This window comes from Lithobates pipiens, unplaced genomic scaffold (assembly GCF_037356315.1).
Source record: "Lithobates pipiens isolate NorthernLeopardFrog02 unplaced genomic scaffold, aLitPip1_a1.2 Scaffold_16, whole genome shotgun sequence".
Taxonomy (NCBI): Eukaryota; Metazoa; Chordata; class Amphibia; order Anura; family Ranidae; genus Lithobates; species Lithobates pipiens.
The window spans coordinates 152,208,284-152,215,525 of NW_027507748.1; positions in this window are offsets into that span (position 1 = coordinate 152,208,284).

The following is a 7,242-nucleotide window of genomic DNA, read 5'->3' on the forward strand; positions in this document are numbered from 1 at the left end:
CAGGGTCACTCATACACACCTATTAAATTAGGGCCTGCAGTTGTGTTCATACAGCTGCTGCATCCTCATAGAGTAAAAGACGGCTCCGGCTCCAAACTGCTCATTCACTCTGTATGGGCCAGATAACCTGTGTATATTAGCACTTATTTTTAAAAATGATTTAAAAAAAAATTGTAATTAATTTTTACAATAGTTTAAAATTATATTTTATACATTTTGAATTTTTTATTTATATATATATATATATATATATATATTACAATTTAAATTTCTTTTTTTTTATTTTTTTTTACAATTTTTAACAATAATTTTTTATAATTTGTTATTTTTTACATTTTTTTTTTTACATTTTTCACCTTTAAGTCAGGGAAAGGAATTGGGAACACATATTCTTTAATTCCTTTCTCTGTAGCCTCAGCTACTTTGAAGATGAATGAACAGGAGACAGGGACTCCTGTTCATTCATAAACTGAAGCATAGTAAATACGGACCAGTGACAGGGAGGTACACTTGGGAATCAAAGACAGGCAGAACAGGGAGGGGGATAAGTGAGGGGGGAAGCAATTACAGAAGCTATGTCCTGTATCTGTCTCTGCAGCAGCTAAAAGCCAGCAGGAGGGCGAGAAACTGTCTTTCAGCAGCTGCAGAGAGCCACACAGAGCATACTTCTTTAATTGCCCCTCCAACCCACCCCACCGCACGTATGGAGAGCTGCAAGAACTGGAAGGAGAAAGCCTGAGGAGCTGAATAGTAGAGCGGTGAGGATTGGTTCTGGCAGGAGAGCATTACCTAAGACAGGGGTCTCCAAACTTTCTAAACAAAGGGCCAGTTTACTGTCCTTCAAGCTTTAGGACAGTGGAAAGTGGGAGTAGAAAATCCTGCCATCAGTGGGAGTGAAGAGTGCCCCATCGTTGGTATTGGGCAGAGTAGTAGTGTCCCATCATTGGTATCAGTGGGCGGAATAGTGCCCCATCATTGGTATCAGTAGAAAAAATAGTGCCCCATCATTAGTATCAGAGGGAGGAATAGTGCCCCATCATTGGTGTCAGTGGGAGGAATAGTGCCCCATCATTGGTGCCAGGGCACCTACATGCAGCGCACCGGATGCATGAATTCCATTTTTTTTTGTTTTTTTAGAAGCACATGACTAGAGCCAGAGGCTTCTCCTCCTGGCCAATCAGGAAGAGGGTTGACCTGATTGGCCGAGAGGAGAAGCGATCGTAGTGGCTGCCGAGGGAAGGAGGAGGGAAGCCGCCACCATGGAGTAGACACAAGAAGGAGCCAAAGCTGCTAGATGGGGTAAGTGCCGGCCGGGGTGGGGGGGGGGGTGGGGGGCGCTACTTGGTGTTGACAGGTGTTTTGTTTACCAGCCCCCCCCCCCAAATATACAACACCAACCACTGCATTTCACATTGAAAATCAGTTGCCAATAATGCAACTAGGATAAAATATCTTGCAAAATATAAGTTGTCTCTTAAATTCTCAGATAAGCCAAACTTCAGTGAGTCAAAATTGTTGTTAAAAAGTTTATAGTAAAATGCTTGAAGCAAGGTAAAATTAAAATAATCTCATATTTTATCAGCAATAATGTGCAAAATAAATATCAAAGTTCAGGTATTGCTTGAAGCAGTAATAATCCCAAAAGCAAAGAGACTGTTCATCACACATGACCTTACCTCAGAGACTGGGAACTATTCCCCCCACTATTTGCAAGGAAGAAAAATTTGGATTGTTTCAGAAGGATTCAAAGACTGAATTCAAAGATGGTCCGAAAACCCCCTGTTCAGTTTGCTCCAAAACTCTAAAACATTGCAAAAAGTCGGACCCGAACCCCAAACCCTATTGAAGTCTATGGGACCCGAATTCAAAAAATCAACTGTCCCCATTTTGAAGGCTTATATGCAAGTTAATGGTTATAAAAAGGGTATGGGGGCCCAGGTACTGCTCTAGGGGACATGTATCAATGCAAAAAAATTTTTTTTTCTAAAAATGTTTGTACCGGAGCAGCAATTTGAATGATTTGTAACGTGAAACAATAAAAAAATGTAAGTTCCTTTAAATATAGTGCCGGGGAGGGGGGGGGGGGGGGGGGGAGTCCCCTTAGTTTGCCTATAAAGTGATGCATCTGTACCATGTATAAAACCTGCTGTAGCAAAACTGACATTTATAAAGAAAATAAAAACATTTAAATTGCTGGCAAACGATGCCATTGCCGGCAATACAAAAATTACTAAAAAAACATCAGGGTTCCTCCTCAAAATTCATACCAGATCCTTATCCGAACATGCAGCTCGGCAGGTCAGAAAAGGGGGGGGGGAGCGAGCACCTTCACTATACAAGGCCACATGCCCTCAAAATGAGGGGGGGCATTGGGGCAGGGGCTTTTGGGGTGGCGCATGCTGGGTCAGTGAAGTCACAAGAGGGTGGTGCCACCAGGTGACGTTGCCAAGTGGCCCTGCCCCTTAACTATATAAGAACTTTCGAACGGGGGTGCCTGCAGTGGGCAGTTAGCCCTTGTCACGGGCAGAGTGTTTATTTTTACTTTTATTTCAGGTCATTCCATAGAAAACAATAATAATCCTACTTAATGTGAAATTAGGACATCACCACTGGGCATAGAGAGTATGTCTGCAAAAGATTGATCTGATATGACCAATGGTTCTGACTCCAGGTCACATCTTGCTTCTCATTATACTCTATGGGAATTCCATTCTATTATTCGCCTGTCATTCCAGAGAAAACAGCTGTAATCCCAAATAATCTCAATCTACAATCTGATACTCTACTTGAGGAACAGCTGTGGGGAGGATAAATTGCTACGTCTCTCAGATTTGCCTGCAAATGAGTTTATATTTTACTTCCCATTATACTCTATGGGCATTCCCTTCTGTCATTCACCTTTGTTATGCCATAAAAACAACAATAATCCCACCTAATCTCAATATTAACCACTTGCCGACCGCCGCACGACGATGTACGGCGACAGAATGGCGCGGGCAGGCATATGGGCGTACCTGTACGTCCCTGCCTTCCCGCGGGTGGGGGGCCCTATCGGGCCCCCCCCGGTGCCAGCGGCGGTCGGTATCCGTTCAGGAGCGATCCGGGATGAGGGGGCGGCCATTCGTTCATGGCCACCCCCTCGCGATCGCTCCTGACGAATGGAAGTGAGGCGTGACATCACTTCCTCTCCTGTAATGTAAACACAGGCAGAGGAAGTGATGTAATCTCTCCTCCGTGTTGGTATTTTTCGTTCCGGCACCGAGGAGAGAGGATCGGTGAGTTGCACCAACACGACACTACACAGTAGAACATGCCAGGCACACTCTCACCCCCCCTTCACCCCCCGATCACCCCCCCAATCACCCCTGCCCCCCCAGTCACAGTGACACCAATTGCATTTTTTTTTTTGCATTGGTGTTATTTGTGACTGTAATAACTGTTAGGGCAGTTAGGGTTAGCCCCCTTTAGTTCTAAGGTACCCCCCTAACCCCCCCAATAAAGATTTAACCCCGTGATCACCCCCCGTCGCCAGTGTCACTAAGGCTGGGTTCACATTGCAGCGGTTTATGAGAACGGATGTGATTCGCACCGCACTGCAGTGCAAATCACATCCGATCTCTGTGCGATTCGAGTTCAGCCATACAGATAGTATGGCTGAATTTGCATCGCACCCGCCGCACCCGCCGCAAATTCGCACGGGACCCTTTTTTTGGCTTGCAGCAGAATCGGATCGCATGGGTGTTCACACCATGCGATCCGAGTTTGCAGATCGCACTGCGATATGCGAACTGATCTGGGGGTGTCATTAACATTTCACTGACACTCCCAGCAGTTCGCATAGGGCAGTGTGAACTGCCGCCGGGAGGCTTGCGATGCGGGAACCCGCCGCGGATTCGTGGCGTTCCTGCATCGCTCCAGTGTGAACCCAGCCTAATAAGCGATCATTTTTCTGATCGCTGTATTAGTGTCACAGGTGACGCTAGTTAGGCAGGTAGGTATTTAGGTTCGCCGCAGCTTTTTATAGCGCCAGGGACCCCCATATACTACCGCATAAAGCCCCCTGATTGCCCCCTAGTTAACCCTTTCACCAGTGATCACCATATAACTGTTACAGGTGACGCTGGTTGGTTAGTTATTTTTTTATAGTTTCGGGGCACCCGCCATTTATTACCTAATAAAGGTTTAACCCCCTGATCACCCGGCGGGTGATATAAGTTTGAGGGTCAGATAAGGTCTGCGTCGCCCCAGGCAGTGTCAGGTTAGTGCCAGTACCGCTAACACCCACGCACAAAGCATACACCTCCCTTAGTAATATAGTATCTGATCAGATCTATATTAGCGTCGCCAGCAGTTTAGGTTTCCCAAAACGCATTGTTAGCGGGATCAGCCCAGATACCTGCTAGCACCTGCGTTTAGCCCCTCCGTCAAGCCCAGACCAGCCCACCCAAGTGCAGTATCGATCGATCACTGTCACTTACAAAACACAACACACATAACTGCAGTGTTTGCAGAGTCAGGCCTGATCCCTGCGATCGCTAACAGTTTTTCTTGTAGCGTTTTGATACAGTCGCTGACAGCCTAGGTGCTTTTTTACCTGTGAGTCTCACTAGTGTACCCCTAAATTTAGGGGTGTCTAATTTCCAAAATGGGGTCATTTGGGGGGGGGGGTTTGTGCCATCTTGGCATTTTATGGCCTTCAAAACTGTAATAGGTAGTGAGGAGTGAAGTCAAAACTTTACGCCCTTAGGCCGCGTACACACGCGGGGACTGTTCGCCCAACTTTGTCCGTCAAACAGTTTCGGCAAACAGTCCGCTCAAACTTAGCATGGACGGACATGGCCACACACGACGGACGAACAGTTTGCTGAAACCGTGCGCGATGACGTGAACGGCACGTACGACGGGACGAAAAATACGACGTCCTATACACTGCATTATAGCTTTCGGCGTGAAAATCCTTTCTGAGCATGCGCGCAACTTTGTTTGACGAACAAGCCTACACACGAGCGGACTGTTCGCTGAAACAAGGTTTCAGCGGACAGTTTTTCGGAAATTCCGAAAAACCTTGTCCGTCAAACTGTCCGCTGAAACTGTCCGCTGAAAGCCCACACACGAGCGGACTGTCCGCCCAAACACTGTTCAGCGGACAAAGTTGGGCGAACAGTCCGCCCGTGTGTACGCGGCCTTAGAAAGCCTGAAGGCGGTGCTTGGTTTTCGGGGCCCCGTACGCGGCTAGGCTCCCAAAAAGTCCCACATATGTGGTATCCCCGTACTCAGGAGAAGCAGCAGAACTTATTTTGGGGTGTCATTTCACATATGCCCATAGCATGTGTGAGCAATATATCATTTAGTGACAACTTTGTGAAAAAAAAATAAAAAAAAATAAAAGTTTGTAATTTTCCCGCAACTTGTGCCAAATATAAAATATTCCATGGACTCAACATGCCTCTCAGCAAATAGCTTGGGGTGTCTACTTTCTAAAATGGGGTCATTTGTGGGGGTTTTGTGCCATCTTGGCATTTTATGGCCTTCAAAACTGTAATAGGTAGTGAGGAGTGAAGTCAAATATTTACGCCCTTAGAAAACCTGAAGGCGGTTCTTGGCTTTCGGGGCCCCGTACGCGGCTAGGCTCCCAAAAAATCCCACACATGTGGTATCCCCGTACTCAGGAGAAGCAGCAGAATTTATTTTGGGGTGTCATTTCACATATGCCCATGGCATGCGTGAGCAATATATCATTTAGTGACAACTTTGTGAAAAAATAAATAAAAAAAAAAGTTTGTAATTTTCCCGCAAATTGTGGCAAAATATAAAATATTCCATGGACTCAACATGCCTCTCAGCAAATAGCTTGGGGTGTCTACTTTCTAAAATGGGGTCATTTGTGGGGGTTTTGTGCCATCTTGGCATTTTATGGCCTTCAAAACTGTGATAGGTAGTGAGGAGTGAAATTACAAATGTATGCCCTTAGAAATCCTGAAGGCGGTGCTTGGCTTTCGGGGCCCCGTACGCGGCTAGGCTTCCAAAAAGTCGACCACATGTGGTATCCCCGTACTCAGGAGAAGCAGCAGAATGTATTTTGGGGTACAATTCCACATATAACCATGGCATGTGTGAGCAATATATCATTTAGTGACAACTTTATGTAAAAAAAAAAAAAAAAAAAATTTTTTGTCATTATTCAATCGCTTGAGGCAAAAAAATAAAATATTCAATGGGCTCAACATGCCTCTTATCAATTTCCTTAGGGTATCTACTTTCCAAAATGGGGTCATTTGGGGGGGTTTTGTACTGCCCTGCCATTTTAGCACCTCAAGAATTGAGATAGGCAGTCATAAACTAAAAGCTGCGTAAATTCCAGAAAACGTACCTTAGTTTGTAGATGTGACAACTTTTGCGCAAACCAATAAATATACAGTTATTGACTTTTTTTTTACCAAAGACATGTGGCTGAATACATTTTGGCCTAAATGTATGACTAAAATTGAGTTTATTGGATTTTTCTAATAACAAAAAGTAGAAAATATCATTTTCTTTCAAAATTTGCGGTCTTTTTACGTTTATATCGCAAAAAATAAAAATCGCAGAGTCAGTCAAATACCTTTAAAAGAAAGCTCTATTTGTGGGAAAAAAAGGACACAAATTTTGTTTGGGTACAACATTGCATGACCGCGCAATTACCAGTTAAAGCAGCGCAGTGCCAAATTGTAAAAAGACCTCTGGTCATTGACCAGCAAAATGGTCCGGTCTGAAAGTGGTTAAACATGACCGCTGATATTTAAAAGTAGATAAAAAAAATAAAAAATGATATGTCTATAGAGTCTTTCACACATTGAATTTTTTTTTCCATTATTCTCTATGGGCATTACACTTTTTTCCATTATTCTCTATGGGCATTCCATCTCCCTGTTAAAGTCTATGGGCATTCCATCCTGTCATTCCTTTTAGTATGTCCCTCCGCTCAGATCCAGAGTAACAGAGTAGAGTGTATGTCCTGCTATGTGTGTACACAAAGATACGGGTAGGGGTTGAGGAACACTAATGACGGATTTGTTGAGAAATGGGTAAAGATGTGCTTCCCTCCCTACCTGTCCCTGCTTTCTGTGCCTTCTCAGACAAAACAACTGGTTGACTATTGATTGTCCTTGCCAACCAGAAAAATAGTTATTTAGAGCTCCATAGTCCATGTCTTGGGTTTATCTGCTGATAAGATAAGAGATATATTTTGCAATATTTTGAAAA